Genomic DNA, 19,618 nt, shown 5'->3' with positions numbered 1-19,618 from the left:
TGCTTACACTTTGTTCCATGCCTGGGTTCCCACTTGTTCACATTTTTAATATCCTCCCCTGACCAACAGCTAAACCACACTGTTTCCTTTTAAAGGGAAGCTGTCTGCGTGTTGGCAAAGATTAAATCTTGTGTGCATATCTGATTCCGTGAAAGAAATTGTATTCAGTTTCCTGGATACTTCCAAACCATTGCTGTGCTCCTGTGTTAGCTTAATCCAATGGTTCTGCAAGTGTGAGGATCCCCAAACTAGCGGCATTACCATCACCCCAGAGCTCGTTAGAAAAGCAAATTTAGGGGCACCTGGGTGGCTTGGTCGGTTGGGCATCCGACTTCGGCTCAGGTCATGATCTCACGGTCCGTGAGTTCGAGCCCCGCATCGGGCTCTGTGCTGACAGCTCAGAGCCTGGAGCCTGTTTCAGATTCTGTGTCTCCCTCTCTCTCTGACCCTCCCTTGTTCATGCTCTGTCTCTCTCTCTCTGTCTCAAAAATAAATAAACATTTAAAAAAAAAAAAAGCAAAGCGAATTTATAACCCTGACCTCAGACTTACAGAACTGGAAATCTGTGCAGGTTTTTTTCAGTTTTATTGAGAAATGATTGGTATACATCACTGTATACGTGTAAGGTATACATGCTGTACACAGCATGATGGTTTGATTTTCACATATTGCGAAATGATGATCACAACAGGTTTAGTTAACATCTATCATCTCACACAGATAGGATAAAAAGAAAAAAAAATTCGCCTTGTGCTGCCAACTCTTAGGACCGACTCCCGTAACAGCTTTCCTGTGCATCTCACAGCCGCACTGGCTAGTCGTCTATTGTACTTTCCAGCCCGCCCTAGTGCAGCTTTATCTTCTAACTGGACCTTTGTGCTTTCGACCACCTCCCTCCAATTCCCCTTTCTGGCCAACAACCCTCACTCTGGTAACTGCAAGTCTGATCTCTTTCTGTGATACTGGTGGTGGTGTTCTTGTTAGACTCCACCTCTGAGTGAGATCATACAGTATCTGTGTTTCTCTGACTTATTCCATTGGACATAATGCCTTCAAGGTACATCCATGTTGTTGCAAACGGTAGAACTGTCTTAGCTGTCTTTTTTATGGCTGGAGAGTATTTCATTGCACAACAACTTCTTTATCCACGCATCCATCGATGGACACTTAGGTTGTTTCCATGTCTTGGCTATTGCGAATAATACTGCTATGAATGAGGCGGTACAGGCATCTTTTCGAGTTAGTGTTTTTATTTCCTTTAGATATATTCCCAGAAGTGGAATTGCTGGATTGTATGGTATTTCTATTTTTAATTTTTAGAGAATCCTCCATACTGTTTCTATAGTGGCTGCACCAATTACATTCCCACCAACAGTGCACAGGGGCTCCCTTTCACCAATGTCCTCACCAGCTTTTGTTATCTCTTGTCTTTTTGACCATGGCCATTCTGACAGCTGTGAGGTGATATCTCGTCATGGTTTTGATTCGCATTTCCCTAATGACCGGCGATGTTGAGCATCTTCTCATGTACCTGTTGACCATTTGTACGTCTTCTTTGGGAAAATGTCTATTCAGGTCCTTTGCTCATTTTTTACTTTCAGTTTTTGGTTTTTGATGTTACATTATATGAGTACTGTATATATTTTGGATATTAATTCCTCGTCAGATATATAGTTTGCAAATATTTTTTTCCCATTCCATAGGTTGTCTTTTCATTTTGTTGATGACTTCCTTTGCTGTGGAGAAACTTTATATTTTGATGTAGTCCCACATGTTTATTTTTTATTCTGTTGCTTGTGCTTTGGGTGTCATTTCCAAAAATTCATTACGAAGGAGCTTCGTTCCTATGTTTTCTTCTAGGAGTTTCATGATTTCAAATCTTACATTTAAGTTTGTAATCCACTCTGAGTTAATTTTTGCGAGTGGGATAAGAACAGGAGTCAGCAATCTGTGTTGTAACAAGAAACTCTCCAAGTTATTCTAATGCCCAATCAAGTTTGAGAACCACTGGCTTAATCTATTGTTTACTGCAGTAAGAGTAGCTATAGACCCAAACGGGGCATTCCTAGCCCTTGCAAAGGTCAGAATGCAGCCTGCTGTAGAGCCACAATCAAATTAATACATACAGCATGATAAGATTCTCCAACTATAGACTATACTGCCTTGGAGAACATTTGTCATGTAGGAATCTCTTAGGATTTTTCCTGTTGCAAGGAACAGAAACTCTTTCAAGAGAACTTAAATGAAATTGGGAAGCCTGTTTTCTCTTTCGTCAGGTGCACTAATTGACCTAAAGCTCTTCAGCTCCTTTTAGTCTAAATTACATTATAACACGTTATTAGACCATCAATAATTAACAACTAAGACTAACACTCTTCCTCTGGGGAAATGAAAATACAAAAAAAAAAAAAAAAACAAAAAACCCAAGAATTTTGAAACCGAAAAACTGCAATTCATCTTGAACACGCAAAATTAAATAAACTTTTAAATAGGGTTCTAAAACAATGCTTTAAGGAAACGGTTCCTGACCTAAAATGCTTTCTCCAACTTGATTTTCAAACACCACCAAAAGACGATGCTTCATCTGCAAAATTACTTTTGTTCTCCGAGCACGTGTCAAGCCAGAGAATGAGAACCGGCACAATTGGAGGGGCAGGAAATGCTTTTCCCTCCCAGAGCTGCAGATGGAAGAGTGGTTGATAACTAAGATCGTGGCGCCATCTACAGGTCCTGAGGAGGATCGACAGCATGACCAGACTGCTTGTAGACTGGGTTAGAAAAAGAAGGGAGTCGTGGTAAAACCAAACACCTGTAAGTGCAGGAGTGGCCAGAGTCGTGGAACCACAGTACCTTCTCCAAGCTGCTGCAACTCTACCTGTGATGGTCTCTGCGGTCCAGAGCTAGAGCTCTACCCCAGATCCTGCTACCTCAAGTGCGGTCGGGGGGGGACAGCGGCTTGAGCATGCTTTGAGATCTAGTGAGAGATGGAAATTCTCAAGCCCCACTCCAGACCTACTCAATCAGAATCTTCAGTTTCCAGGTGATGTGTACCCTCACCGAGGTCTGAGAAGCTCTGTTCTGTGTGCTTTCCCAACGACTGAGGCCACTATTCCCGATTTCACAAAAGCAGGTTAGGGGACATAGGGTGGAGAAGGAAAACACACCTCACCAACGGATAGAACTGCACAGACTTGATGAGAGGATGCCGTTCATTAGCATTAAATATCAGCAAGTTATTAACCCATGCCAAGAGTAAAAGCAGAGCCATGATATTACAAATATTACATTTTCCAAAGACGCACTCTGTTATTTTCCAAAGACAGTACTTTGAGGACCTCTGCCTCATCCGCAGCTGTCTAAAGACCGAAAGCTTTCCTGCCTCAATTCCACTGATTCATGTGCCTTGTGTCTACCGAGCTCCCCCTTCAAGGTAGTTCATAATGTCTCCTGGATGTCAGCCAGAAGCTTTCCTCCCCTGGATTCCCAGAACACTCTCCCCACTACCCCTCTACACCCTTACGCTCCTTCTCAGGACCCTTACTGTTGTACAAAATAATTCTTTACTTGCCTTGGCTCCTTTTTTCAATCATAATTGCCTTGAAAAAAAAGAGCCATGATTATGCATTTGAATTCATTAATTTATTCTAATTCTAAGCACCTACTATGTGCCAGGCATTATGCATTTGATTAAAATACAACGGACACAATCCCACACTTATAGAGCTCATATATTTGTAGAGTAAAATGTCAAATAACGATAACAGAATAATAGGTAATCGATAACAATATGTGGGTCAAGAATACGGTGTTCGGGGGCCATCTAACTTAGACTTGGAAGAACTACTTAAAAATCTCAGCTAAAGGGACACTGGGTGGCTCAGTCGGTTAAGTTTCTGACTCTTGGTTTCAGCTCAGGTCATGATCTCACAGTTAGTGATTTTGAGTCCGGCATCGGGCTCTGTGCTGACAGCACAGAGCCTGCTTGGGATTCTTGCTCTCCCTTTCTCTCTGCCCCTCGTCCCCGCTCACACTCTCTCTCTCCCCCTCAAAATATAAATATAATATAAATAAGTAAGTAAGTAAAATCTCCAGGAAAGGATACAGAGTTAATCAGGCAAAGGGGGAAAGGGAGACGGGAGAGTAGCAGAAGTCCTCCAGGAAGGGGGAATGCTTGCATCATTAAAACCGTATCTTGGGCATCAGATAATACCAAAAATAAAGTGTGTTTGACAAAGAGATCTGAAGAAACTCAGACACTAGGACTTGCCAGATATGGCAGGGGAGTATCTGGAGCGGGATGGGTGTTGGGGCGGCGGGATAGGAGAAAAAGTCTCGACAGCATACTGGATATTAAGAAAACAAATATAAGAGGCTGATGAATATACAAAAATTTTAAGGGATAATGATCTTCAGCTTAAATTCAGCATTCCAGCCGAACATCCCTCCAGTATAACAGAATAAGGATATTTTCAGACATGAAAGACTTCAAAGAATTTTCCTCCCATGCACCCTGTCCCAGAAAGCCACAGCAGGACATGTTCCACTCTAAAGGAGTAAACCCAAAGTAGAGGAGGACATGGCATTCAATGCAGGAGAGCCCAGTGTCAGGCTAGCAGCTCAGCCGGTCTCCAGAACCAGAGGGAAGGATAAACCAGAAGACCCCAGGAAGAACACCTCTGGAAAGTAATAAAACATTGATATGGTGGCACAGTGGGAAGTAATTAAAGATTATCTGTTATGATAATTATGGCAGATAGAGCAAGGTTAAAAAAAAAAAAAAAGAAGGCTATGGGACACTAGAGAGAAAAGACAGTAAGAAACAAACACAGCTCTCTGCTTGGCTCTGCAATGAACTATATTATACATTCATCAGAAAGCAAATGCTGATTATGAATTCAAAATGACTTAACTGGGGGCCACCTGGGTGGCTCAGTCGGTTGAGCCTCTGACTCTTGATTTCAGCTCAAATCATGGTCTCGTGGTTCCTGAGTTCAAGCCCCACATTGGGCTCTGTGCTGATAGTGCAGAGCCTGCTTGGGATTCTCCTTGCCTGCCCCCCCCCCACCCCCGCCTCTCTCAAAAATAAAATAAACTTTAAAAAAACATAAAATGATTTAACTGGAATTTCTGCTACATTCTATTCGTTGCAGAAGTGTTCTATAAATGGGCTCAAGATGGTCCCTGTAAATTAGCCTATAATGGCCTGCTGTTTCTTTCTTCACAGCAGTCTAGGACCATCAGCCCAAAGCCCACCAGTGCCAAACTCAAATCTTCACACATCCATTTGCTTTAAATATAGTGAAAAAAAAAAAAAAAAAAAACCCAAAACAACAAAAAAAAACCTCCCATATTTTTAGCCAATTAGAGCATACTTACTGTACATAGCCCATGAAACTGCCTTGAACATCTGCCAACCACAGACGAGACAACACTACAGCTGTAAGAGACCCAAACTCCTGCTGCCCTTCAGAGCGGTTGCTGCTGAACGGCATTACCTAGACAGAGGAGTCCATTTGATTTTCCCTCCCCCCACCCCTCCCCCACCGGGGGGTCCCCTTGTCCTGTTCCCCTCATGGGTGCTGGTCCCACACCACCATCTCTGGAACTAATTTCTCCTTAGTTCTGTCAGTTCTTATGGGTTTTGACCCTGCTACTGGGAGGAACTTCCCTCTCAGGCAATTGTGTTCAAGCGCCACCCAAATAAGGTTTGTGTGTTACTGCCTCTCCTGATCCTGTCTCCTGGATCGACGCCCAAATCTCCCAACTTATCATAACAAATTACAAACATTTCCACGTTCAAGAGGAGGCAATATAGACTTCACCTCTCCACACTGTAAAGAGTATGTGGGATGGGGTATATATTCAGGGAACCATTCTTGGAAAAATACAATCTGTCACTAAGATCCATATACAAAAATTAACTGCATTTCTATTCAGTAGCAACGGTTAGGAGTATTAAATAGATACAATCTATACCAGGACACGACAAACATCAGATGTCTAGCAACAAAGCTAATGGAAGACGTATAAGACCTCTACACAGAAAACTACCAAATGTTACTGACAAACATTAAAGAAGTCTTAAATGGACAGATCTATCATATTCAAGGATTGGAAGAAATCTACAGTTGCCGTTTACACAGGCCAGTTAGGTCAAGTTGGTTAATTGTGTTTAAGCATTTATGTGGTTTTTTGTTTGTCTATTTTTTGAGAAATGCTCATTGTCCTAAAGTCTGCGTTGTCTGATCTTAGAACATTTATGTAATAAGGGACTTATACCCAGAATATATAAAAATCTGTAATATCACTAGGACAATTTATAAAAGCTGGCCCAAAGATTTATATGGCCACTTCAAAAAAGAGGATATCCAAATGGGCAATAAACATGCAATGGAAGTTCAGCCTCATTACTGATCAGGGAAATGCAGAATGAAACCACAAGATTTGCTGCTGATGGCTAAAAATACATAAATGAAAAGAAAAAAGTAAAAAAAAAAAAAACCCACTAGCAATATCAAATATTGGCAAGGACTGGGGAAACTGGAATTCTCATATACTTAACGGTGGGAGTGTAAAAATGGTACAACTACTTCAGAGAACAGTCTGCAAAACATAACAAAGCTGAACACATTCCACTCCAAAATTGCACACACATGGGCACCAAAAGATGTGCATAAGAATGTTTATTAGGGCGGGGCGCCTGGGTGGCGCAGTCGGTTAAGCGTCCGACTTCAGCCAGGTCACGATCTCGCGGTCCGTGAGTTAGAGCCCCGCGTCAGGCTCTGGGCTGATGGCTCGGAGCCTGGAGCCTGTTTCCGATTCTGTGTCTCCCTCTCTCTCTGCCCCTCCCCCGTTCATGCTCTGTCTCTCTCTGTCCCAAAAATAAATAAAAACGTTGAAAAAAAATTAAAAAAAAAAAAAAAAGAATGTTTATTAGGGCTATTTGTAATAGCCCCAAACAGAAAACCCAATGCCCACCAATGGGAAGATGAATAAAGTATGGTCTATTCATATGATTAAATATTATACAGCAATAAAAATGAGGGACCTCTTGCCACATCTACAATGGATCAGTTTCACAAGGTTGAGGAACAGAAGTCGTACACAGAAGGGTATCTAATATATATGAAGTTCAAAAACAGACCAAGTAATTTATGTGACAGAACTGAGAATAGTGGCTCTTAGGGGCTGAGAATTAGAAGGCAACAGGAGGGTGACCTTTGAGATGTAAAAATGTTCTGTTTCTTGATTTGGAGGGTGATAATGAGTATGCACACTTTCCAAAAACTCATGGAGCTTAAGATTGATGGACTTTGCTGCCTATGTATTATGCTTCAATAGAGTGTTTAAAATTCATTTTAAGTGAATTTAAATGGTTTAAAGGATTTAACTCTCAGTGGAGGATGTGGCAGACCAAAGGGAGTGCCGCTCCTGCGTGAGCTACAGACACCAGTTCCATGTGGAATTGCCTCACAAGGTCGTGTTATTTGTACAAGAAAGGAGACCACAGGGAATGCTGATTCCCCAAGCCATGACCCCCTGAACAAGGCAGAGCAGGCTCCTTTTATAAGCACTTGGGATGAAGATTCAGAGGGTCAACGTAACATTATAAGGAGGCCGAGACACTTTCTGGCACTTTCTGATTCATCTGCTCAGGTGTTTCCCTCAAATGTTTCTTTTTCTGTTGCAGCCATTTGTTAGTTTCTAAAAGGTAAGATGGACAGGCAGAAGCTTCTAGGAGGTTCCTGAGTTCAGGAGGTCAGGCTGGTGACAAAACCCCTCCTCTAGTTTTACTCTGCTCCTCATCCTTAAGGGGCACAGGCCAAGGGGCCATCTCCCGCAGCTACTTCCTGCCTGACGTGTGTGACGTCACAGGGGTTAGTAGAGGAGCAGAACTGTTTTCCCCGCTAGTCTGAGACATGCTTGTGTGTCACTGGGTTTAACCTCTAGCTGTTCACACCCTTGTGTTAGTACCATCTGCAGTTTTGCAGCCTCCATACGCTTGACCCCAAACTACCCAAGAGTTGGGTATGCAGGGTCCAAAAACTGATGAGAATAGCAGGATTATTAGTGACCCCAGAGAAGAGAGGAACCATGTGATCCTGGGTGGGTAGTGCCATTCTGCACATTCTGGAGGGTCCTCCTCTTTGGTTGAAGGTAGGTAGGCAAGCTGCCTGATGAAAGATTTTCTTAATATTTACTTCTACTACAGCTGAGGTATTAATCCAGGTACTACATGAAGTATTAATTACTGCACAGACCTTCCTCCCACTAACAGGGAGTCCACAGCCAGTCTAGTATCTCTTACTTAAATTCACCAGAGAATTTAATTCCCAAGAGTGCCCTGCTATGTTGATAGTTTTAGATATCCCTAGAACGACTGTGACAAAAACTAATATCAGGAAAAGCGTTCATTTTGAGATTGTAAGGCTAAAACATCGCACCCAGTTTCTAGAACCCAATGGACAAAGAGAACCAGAAAACTATCCATTTACTGTGCTAACTATGATCTGAGGCACTCGTTATTGAACAGTCGCAGAGAAAATGATTTCACCCACTCAAGGGGTGAGACAAGACTGAAGAAACCACATCAGCAGAGCCAGTATCATTCAGATTGAAACTCTCAGAGTTCAAACCTGAGAACCTCTATCCGTGGGGGCTTCACTTACCTCGTGGATGCAGAAGAACAGAAGTTACAGGCCTGTAAGTGACTCATACCTGTACTTGTGGTCATTTGTTTTGGGAGCGCCTCCTCCTGAGTTTCTGGTGCCGGTGCCTTTTTCACTCTGGAGTGGTGGATCCAGGCCATGACTCCCTCTAATTTTATTTTATTTTATTTTTTTAAATGTCTATTTTTATGTTTGAGAGAGAGAGGGAGAGAGAAAGAGCATGAACAGGGGAGGGGCAGAGAGAGAGGGAGACACAGAATGTGAAGCAGGCTCCAGGCTCTGAGCTGTCAGCACAGAGCCTGACGTGGGGCTCGAACTCACGAACCGTGAGATCATGACCTGAGCCGAAGTCGGCCGCTTAACCAACTGAGCTACCCAACTGAACCCCTCCCTCTAATATTAAGGAAGAATGTGTGGCTAATACTACTAGGTGGAGCCCTGTCTAGTTGGGCGTAACTGGTCCTGCAGCAACCCATTTTTCCAACTTTTGAGGTACACCTTCTCCCCAGGTCCATTGGGTGAAGTCCAATTTCAGTAGGTAGGGGGAGGTAAAAGCTTCCATACTCGTTGAGTGTCTCCACCACTTGTCAAAGGTTAATTATATGCTTAATAGCCAGAGAACCCTCTGGGTCTGGCAGTGAGGAGGAGTAGAGTTTGTAGGAAAGGGCCTCCCATACATCATTTTTTTTTTTTTTTTTAGTTTATTTATTTATTTTGAGGGAGGAGCAGAGAGAGAAAGAAAGAGAGTGAAAGAGAGAGAAAGTGGAGGAGGGGCAGAGAGAGACAGAGAGAGAAAATCCCAAGAAGGCTCTACACTGTCAACGCAGGGCCTGACATGGGGCTCGATCTCATGAACCATGAGATCATGACCCGAGGCAAAATCAAGAGTTGGACTCTCAACCCACTGAGTCACCCAGGCGCCCTTCCCATAAGTCATCTTGAATAAGCTACGTTTGAGTCTACCTCTTGAGGCAGCCCTTATCCTAGAAAGGGATATTGGTAATAATAGTCTCAACCAATTTTCCTGTGTTTCTTGGCACAAACTAGCCAGGATCTTTTTCAGGGTTTTTTAGCCTGTTCTGTCTTTCCAGGATAGCTGCTCGGAGCGTGCAGTGGTTCCCATTCTCGGCAGCAGCTGACTGACCCTTATGAGCCCAATTCAAAGACTCACTCTAGCTCTCAGCTTCCTGCTCTGGGCTCTGCAATTACTTCCAGGACAGAGCATCTCTAGCTTATCCTTCTGGGCTCTAGGCCTTTCCGTGATCTCGGCTAGGTAATTCTTCATTATATGCCGGCTCTAGGATGTTTTTAAGAGGTTGCTTTTTTATATTCTGTCCAGGCTTTTAACTTATTTTCAGCAAGTCTTATCAGTTCTACCTTCAAAATACATCCAGAATTTTACCACTGCTCACCACACTCACTACCACTACCCTGCCCCAGTCCTCAGGTCCTCTCGGCCTCTTAGGCGATTATTGCGAGGACCTCCTCACCCACTCCTCTGCCTCGACCCCTGTGTGTGCAGTCCATGCCTCAACACAGCGGCCCGAGGGAGCCTATTCAAACCTAAGTCATATCATGTCACCCCAATGACTTCCCATCAGACACGAAAGTCAAAGTGCTTTCTGTGACCAAAAAGTCCCACATAATCTAAGCCCTCATTGCTTCTCTGAACCCTTGACCCACTGTCTTATTACTTTTGCCTCTTTAATGTTTCATCAGGCGTTAGTAATCCAGTGCTGCATAACAAAACATCCCCAAGTCTAGCAGTTAAAAACAACAAAAGCAGGGCACATGGGTGGCTCAGTTTAGGTTAGCGTCCGCCTCTCAGTTTCGGCTCAGGTCATGATCTCACAGATTGTGAGATCAAGCCCCACATCAGGCTCTGTGCTGATGGTGCAGAGTCTGCTTGGGACTCTCTTTCTCTCCCTCTCTCTGACCCTTCCTCACTTGTATACTCTCTCTCTCTCTCTCAAAATAAATAAATAAACTTAAAACAAATTTTTTTTAATGAAAAGAAAACATCAAAAGTCATGTTTTCCTTTGGTCAAGACTTCAGGAAGGGATCAGAAGCACTTCTCAATCAGGGTATTCAAGAGGCCTGCACTCAAGATATTATCTGGAGCTATGGCTGTCTGAAGGCTAGACTGGAGCTGGGATTAGACCTGCTTCGGTGATGGCCCACTTACACGCTGGCACATCAGCACTGGCTATAGCCTGGGACCTTTCCTCATGCTGCCTGGGTGTCCTCAACATCACAGCAGTTGGTTTCCCTCAGGGTGAGCGATCCAAGCAATCGAGGCAAAGCCACAATGCCTTTGCTGACTTGGCCTCAGAAATCACACATGGTCGGGGCGCCTGGGTGGCTCAGTTGGTGAAGCGTCCGACTTCAGCTCAGGTCATGATCTCACAGTCCGTGAGTTCGGGCCCCGCGTCGGGCTCTGTGCTGACAGCTCAGATGCTCTCTCTGTCTCAAAAAAATAAATAAATGTTAAAAAAAATTAAAAAAAAAAAAAAGTCATACATGGTCACTTCTGTTGTGCTCTTTCATCATACTGGGCCAGCACTAAGTCAGTGTGAGAGCCAATTATACAAAGGCACGAACACCAGGGGGTGAGAATAGGGAGGCTGCCTATCACACTTTAACAGGCCAGGCATGGCCGCCTCATGACCTTCACATTTACCACTTCCTTCTGTTTAAAATGTTCTTTCCCCGATGTCCATATGGCCAGCTCCCTCACTTCCTTTACATCTTTTTAAATATTATCTTTGGGATACCTGGGCGGCTCAGTCAGTTAAGCATCCGACTCTTGATTTCAGCTCAGGTCATGATCCCACAGTTTGTGAGATCGAGCCCCACATCAGACTCTGTGCTGATAGCACAGAGCCTGCTTGGGATTCTCTCTCTCTCTCTCTCTCTCTCTCTCTCTCTCTCTCTCTCCCTCTCTCTCTCTCTCTGCCCCTCCCCTGCTCATGATCACTCTCTCTCTCCACCCCCCCAAAATAAATAAAAAAACACTAAAAAATATATATTATCTTCACAGTGAGGACTGTCTGCCCTCCCCCCCCCATCTAAAATGGAAACAAATACCTATACTTCTTCTGCATTGAACACAAGTTCACTTTTGAGACCTTTGTGACTAGAGCAAACCTGATCATATGCTTGCATCCCACTCAAACAGGTCTGTCTCAAGTCTTTTTAAGATTATCCTAAAGGGGGGCGTCTGGGTGGCTCAGTCAGTTGAGTGTCCAACTTTGGCTCAGGTCATGATCCCACGGTCTGTGGGTTCAAGCCCCACGTCAGGCTCTGTGCTGACAGCTCAGAGCCTGGAGCCTGCTTTGGATTCTGTGTCTCCCTCTCTCTCTGCCCCTCCCCTGCTCATGCTCTGTCTCTCTCTCTGTCAAAAATAAACATTTAAAAAAATTTTTTTAAAGATTATCCTAAAGGGGTTTTGCAATTGGCAAAATTAGGAATCCAGATGCGGCAAAACCAGCCATTCCCAAAAACCCACACAACTGTGGGTCCTTGGTGGGCCAGCTGACATAATACTATTTTCCTTTCTTGAGGAAGACCTCACTGCCCCTCAGACATCATAAACCCCAAGTATTTTACAGCTTCCTCCAAAATTTGGGCCTTTCCTTTCAATACCTTATATATCCCTTGCTGGCTATAGTATTTTTGTGATATACAACACCTCAATAATCAGAATTACAAGTGATGACATTATACCAGGACCTACTAGAACTTGAGGGATTCCATTTAATTTCTAGAACAGCCATAGCATTTACCCATACAAGATAATCTTACCCATACAAGATAAGAAGGTTTATCATCGCTTAGTTGATAATGCTTCCCAAACCAAATAAACAAGCCTAATTAGTCAAAGACTTCATTTAGATTTTGAATTTGGGGAAGTTTGTAAAAAAAAAATATTGGAAGGTTTTAAAGCCCATGTCTAAGTGGGATCACAGATCATTATGAAACTTTTGCTCAAGTTGGTAATAAGAGATTCAACAGGAGGTTATTAAGAGGATTCTGTTTTCTTAAATAATCAAAGACCTGATAAAAACAAAGCATAGAAACTGTTTTTCCTGGGTAGATAAAGAAAAATCTTTACTTATTTATTGATTGATTGATTTGAGAGAGAGAGAGAACACGAGAAGGGAGAGGGGCAAAGGGAAAGAGAGAATCTTAAGCAAGTTCCAGGCTCAGTGCAGAGTCCAACGCAGGCCTCAATCCCATGATCATGACCTGAGCTGAAATCAAGAGTCGGATGCTCAACCAACTGAGTCACCCAGGCGCCCCAAGAAAAAACTTTGTTTACAATTTTTTATCAAGAGTAAATCAAATTCCAACCTATGCCGGTATATATTTTTAAGTTTATTCTATTTTTTTAGTAATCTCTACGCTCAATGTGGGGCTCAAACCCATGACCCCAAGCCAAGATCAAGAGTCACACTCTCCTCTGACTGAGCTAGGCCAGGTGCCCCTATACCAGTGTACTTTTAAAACTCACTCATTTCATGGGAAAAGATATTTGCAAATGACATATCGGACAAAGGGCTAGTATCCAAAATCTATAAAGAGCTCACCAAACTCCACATCTGAAAAACAAATAATCCAGTGAAGAAATGGGCACAAGACATGAATACATACTTTTCCAAAGAAGACATCCAGATGGCTAACAGACACATGAAAAGATGCTCAACGTCACTCATCATCAGGGAAATACAAATCAAAACCACACTGAGATACCACCTCATGCCAGTCCGAGTGACTAAAATGAACAAATCAGGAAACTATAGATGCTGGTGAGGATGTGGAGAAACGGGAACCCTCTTGCACTGTTGGTGGGAATGCAAACTGGTGCAGCCACTCTGGAAAACAGTGTGGAGGTTCCTCAAAAAATTAAAAATAGAACTACCCTATGACCCAGAGATAGCACTGCTAGGAATTTACCCAAGGGATACAGGAGTGCTGATGCATAGGGGTACGTGTACCCCAATGTTTATAGCAGCACTCTCAATAATAGCCAAATTTTGGAAAGAGCCTAAACGTCCATCAACTGACTAATGCATAAAAAAGATATGATTTATATACACAATGGAATACTACTTGGCAATGAGAAAGAATGAAATCTGGCCATTTGCAGCAATGTGGATGGAACTGGAGGGTATTATGCTAAGTGAAATAAGTCAGTCAGAGAAAGACAGATACCCTATGTTTTCACTCATATGTCGATCTTGAGAAACTTAACAGAAGACCGTGGGGGAAGAGAAGGGGGAAAAAAAGTTATAGAGAGGGAGGGAGGCAAACCTTAAGAGACTCTTGGATGCTGAGAACAAACTGAGGGTTGGTGGGGGTGGGGGAGAAGGGAAAGTGGGTGATGGGCATTGAGGAGGGCAGTTGGGATGAGCAGCGGGTGTTGTATGGAAACTAATTTGAATAAATTATATTTTTTAAAAAGTTCAATTTGGACTCCATGGCCATGCACAGTTTCCCATGGCTGACCATCTTCAGAACCTCCCAAGATTATAGTCCTAGGGAGAGAATACAGTAAGGAGTCTGGAATAGTAAAGAGCATGTGGTAAGCACTAAAATAATGTATATTGAACGAATAAATATTGAATAAATCCAGGAATGCCCAGTAACCGGCCCACAGAGTCTTCAATGGTAATGACTGAATAAATAAGTGATTAAATGGTAGAGTTATAAATAAATAAATAAATAAATAAATAAATAAATAAATAAATAAAACTCATTCATTCCCATCTCAGTCCTGATCACACATAAAACTCCTTTCCAGAGATTTCTTTTTCACAGGCTTTCTACAATTTTCTTTTTAACTTCAGATTTTATTCTGAATTTTCCCTCTCCTATACAACCAGTCTCATTTTAGGACAAGTTACTTTCTTTCTCCTCAACAAAAATGTATTTCCATTCCTCATACCTTTATTACCAAAAACACATATCTTACTTTCCTTGCATACAGTTATTTCCCATATTATTTCCAGTAGTCTTAGTTACAATTATTAGAATTCTAAATGCTTAGAGACTTTAATTTCTAGTAAAAACTAAGTAGTAAAGCAATTGTGAGCTGTTACACCAGAACCATTTAGGTCAGCAAATTTCTGGATATATTTCATCATTCCTAAAAACATTACTTTTCACAATACCATTTTTCATAAAGCATAAAATATGATTACTAACAGACCCAAGTTATTGTTAGTTTCTCTGTAATAGGACAAAAGTGAATAAGCTTATTTTTAGTGATCAACGTTTCCATATTTTATCCAACTTATATATCCAGTGAGTTCAACCCAGTTTATCATCTAATCCAGCAAAGATTTAAAGTTTTAGGTCACCACAGATTTTGGAAGCCACTCACAAGTTTACCTACAGGCCTTTTTATCTATTCAACCTACTTGTTCTTAACGATTTCGCAGACAAAAATCAACCATCACTTGAAGCCATTTTTATTGACAAGGTGCTACAGATGCACCATACATTCAGGTAGAATAAAAGTTGATTACTGTAATAAGTTTGATGTTGATAACTCCAAAAGATATGCTGATGCTCAACAAACTTGGATTTTAATTTACAAGAGATTATCAAAGATCATGTGAACTTGAAAAGCATTTGCATTAGTTTATATTTTGGAGTTCTAGAGTGCCCAATTTTTTTAAGTTTATTTGTTTATTTTTGAGAGAGAAGAACAATCAGGCGAGAGGGAGAGAATCCCAAGCAGGCTCCTCGCTGCCAGCACAGAGCCCAACACAAGGCTCCATCTCACAAACCGTGAGATCATGACCTGAACCAAAATAGAGAGCAGGTCACTTAAACAACTGAGCCACCCAGGCACCCCAACAATGCCCAATTCTTACAAGCACTTGCCTTTAAATCAAATGGAGTTCTTTTACAAATTACTTTTAACAACCATCCGGAGGTCAAACATAGCACACTTAGACACAAAAACCTTATTAAGATTTGTACTTATCCTTGATGACAAGTAAGTCTATGGAAGCTGCGGGCCAGGTTTGAACAGGGGTGCTTTAGTAATTTGGGCCCTGTTTCATAGGTCAAAAGCTCCAGAAATCTTTTGGTCTCTTTTTCCCGAGACTCTTTTTATATTTTTACTGGAAAGGCTATCGTCCTGGGTGATCCGCAGAGAGAAGGCAGCCCCAGTATCAAGGAAAAAGCCAACTGGCTCTTCTACTAGGGCCACAGGTGCTCCTCGTGGGAGATGAGGATCTGATTTTCTATGAGGGGCACCTGGAATGATTTGGTTTTGCCCATCCCCTCTCCTTCCCCGGGGCAGTATGGGCAATCCCATTCCCAGCGCTCCTCATGCTTACAATACGCACACTGACTGTAACCCTATCTTGTCTTTGGTATCTTGGTCCCACGATTGGGACTAGGGACACTCACCCATGGGGCCTTCCTTTCTTCCCCTGAGTTACCTCATGCAGACTGGAGCCACTGCCACAACGGCAGTCTGTCTTCATTTTCTTGTCTTCTTCTTCACCCTCTGTCACATATCAGTTATTGAATACCCTAAAAGCTGTCTCTGTCCACTGAGTGGAGTTAGTGTTGGGACCTATGGCCAATTTTTGAAGTTTTCTGCAGATATCTGGAGCACTTTGAGATATGCAATAGGTATTAAAGGGCGCCTGGGTGGTTCGGTCGGTTAAGCGGCCAACTTCAGCTCAGGTCACGGTCTCATGGTCCTTGAGTTCAAGCAACAAGACGGGCTCTGGACTGACAGCTTGGAGCCTGAAGCCTGCTTAGGATTCTGTCTCCCTCTCTTTGTCCCTCCCCTGCTCGCCGCACTCTGTCTCTCTCTCAAAAATAAACATTTAGGGGTGCCTGGGTGGCTCAGTCGGTTAAGTGTCTGACTTCAGCTCAGGTCATGATCTCACAGTTTGTGGGTTCAAGCCCCGCGTCGGACTCTGTGCTGACACCTCAGAGCCTAGAGCCTGCTTCAGATTCTGTCTCTCTCTCTAACCCCTCCTCCACTCACACTGTGTGTCTCTCTCTCAAAAATAAACATTAATTTTAAAAAAAATTTAAAAATTAAAAAAATATATTAAAAAAAAGGAAGAAACAGGTATTAAGGACCACTTGACTACCTTGGGCCTCAGGGTCCCAATTTGTATGCATTTTTACACAATCTCACAGCCTCTCTGGGAAGACTGATGGGTTTTTAAACAACACAACAATGTCAGGTATCTGAGACAAATAGACCAACCAGGTATCCAGGCCCTAAATGAGCGCTCAATAGATTGTTCCCGCTTTGCTGAGCCGGTGCTTCCGAGTCTCTAAACAGCCGGCTGCTGCAATCCTTCAACCCAGGGATGATTAGGCTGGATTTAAAGGAGCATTCAATCCCCCAGCTTGACTTGAACAAAGTAGGCTTGACTAACGAGATTTTTTTTTTTTTTTTTTTTTTTTTTTTTTTGCCGATTACCCACATTTTGTGAGACAACTCGAAGAGTAACTCTTCTAGCTGTGCTGTGGGATCAGCACCACTTACCTCCGTGGAAGGATCTTCTGAACAGAAGGCTCAGTGTAGCTGCTGGGTCTCCCAATGGGGCAGTGAGGCCGCTCCAGCAACACAGGTTGAGACAGTTAGGGACTATGGAACAGGCTCCAAGTGAAAAACCTTATGCACCTGGGGCTGTTATTGTTAAACTGCTTCTGTTACAGAGCAGAAGGAGACTGTGACCACGACGTGGCCCCATATACAAGTCTGGCTTAACACAGAAGACTCTCGCTCCCAAAAGTGCCAACCTGAATTGCCTGCCAATATCGACCGGTAGGGACACGGCCCTTCCAACCAATCAGGATGAGGTGGCTTTTTTTTTCTCTTATTAGCGGATTGGATTGGAGCGGGAACTTTATGTAAGCGTAGCCTCCCTCTTTATAAGGTACCTCCCTTCAACTAGACCTGTAACACCTGTTAAAACCTTGCAGGTGGCTTTGACTTTTGGGTCCAGCCTCGTCTCTATGCTGTAGGGTAACACAGGCACCAACAAGGGAGAGTCCCCCCAAGGAATCCTCGCTTGGCCCCAATAGCCTGGGCAGCTGCTGTTACCCACTGCTCTGCCCGTGGGAAACCAGGGAACTGAAATATAGAACCTCAGAAGGACGAGAGTGTCATCTGGGTCACCAAATCTGTTACGGGACCAAAGTTGGTCCGCTTCTTGGTGACCTATAGACAGACTGCACCAGATGGGAGTTGCCTCACAAGGTCCTCATGTGCACAAACAATGAGATCACAGGGTGTAATTTCCAAAGCAGTGACCCCCTGAACAAGAGAAGACAGGCTCCTGTTAGTAGGGCTTGGGATGAACATTCAGGGGATTTTACCATTATAATGAGGCTGAAGCATTTTTTGATTCATCTGCTAAGGTGTCTTCTTCAGATTTTTCTTTTTTCTGTTCCAGCATTTAAGTTAGTTTTCAAAAAGTATGACTGAGGCAGAAGCTTCTAGGAGTTTGAGTTCAGGAGGTCAGTCCTGAGTTCAGGGCCAGTGACAAAATGGGCAATAGGAAGTGTTTTAAAATTGATAAATCTAGACGTAGCTGTAGAGCATATTATTTTAAAAATAAGAATTACCACAAAACAATTAAAAATGGTTGCCTCTAGGGGTGAGGAGGGGACTGTTTTTCAGTAATTTTTGGTAGATTTTTTCCAAGTGACATGCATGTTTATAGGTCAGAACATTTCAATGACTTGCAAAGGAAAAATGACTGGTGTAGGTAAAAATGTAAACAGTTTCCTACAACTAACAATGCTCAAGTCCATCTGACAAGACAATTCACTCCGCCCTTAGGCAAACTACACTTTTAAACACCAATTTTAAGTGTGAAAATTACATAAGGAAATGATACAACCTATAGTATCACTACAGTTTTAAGTCAAATGCTAATCATTAGGAGAGGAGGAAAAAGGTGAAGGGTGGCAAAATATGCCGCTCCAAGACATGCTTACTTCGGCATAACGACAGTTGCGATCTAAAGACACAGAAAAAAAAACAGGTACAAGAAGGGCACTTTGACTTTGCCCTTTTTCTTTCTGAAAACAAGCTAATACTTGTCCTCCCCATTCTGAAGATGTCCTCCCTCAACCAGAAGGAAAGTACCATCTTCATTCAAGGGCAGGATGTTGAGACTGAGAGAATTCTATACAAAACCTTTTTTCTTGGCTTCCTCACATAACTTATCTGCTTTTCCACAGCTGCCTCTCTTTGTTCAACCCAGTATCAAAGCCTTTAGGTTATGCCACGTCTTTGGGCCATCTCCTTATGAGGGCTTCTGTGCCACCGAAAACTTGTATTAAATAAAGGTTTCTTTCCTGTTCGTCCGTCTTGTGTCAACTTAATTCTCAGGCCCAGCCAAAAACCCAAAGGGGAAGGTAACATTTTTCCTGCCCTGCAGAGGCAAACCCTAGATACATGTTTATTCCATTAATGCATAGCAAACAACCTTAGTTGTTTACATCCCTATTTTCTGTTGTATGAAAACTAGAAGCTTGGTGTTGGAACAGAGTGATACGCTTGGTACGCAATAGTATGTTGCTCCTGGATAAAACTTATCCTTTGGCTTATTTTTCAGACTAAACTGCTATTTCCCAGTGCAGCCTATAGTCGATGTTACGAGGAACTATGATGAAAAAGATGTTCCCTGTTCAATCATGTTTTAGGAATGTTTGGTTTCTTTATTGTAGATCTTCTCAGAACCATCATTATGTTAATGTAATGGTGATTCTCCAGGAGGATATTCCTCCATGCCTCAAATGGTGAGGCGCTTTAAAATGTTTGTTAAATTTTAAAAGGAAGACAAAATTAAAAAAAAAACCAATTTTTTTTTGATGGTAAACATCCATTACAGAAGGGATTAGGAGGCAGCTACTAGTAGGTTTAGGGTAATCTTGAAATCTGAAAATCTAA

This window comes from Puma concolor, chromosome C1 (genome assembly GCF_028749965.1).
Source record: "Puma concolor isolate L17-30 chromosome C1, mPumCon1.1.hap2, whole genome shotgun sequence".
Classification (NCBI taxonomy): Eukaryota; Metazoa; Chordata; class Mammalia; order Carnivora; family Felidae; genus Puma; species Puma concolor.
This window is presented reverse-complemented; position numbering follows the sequence as displayed.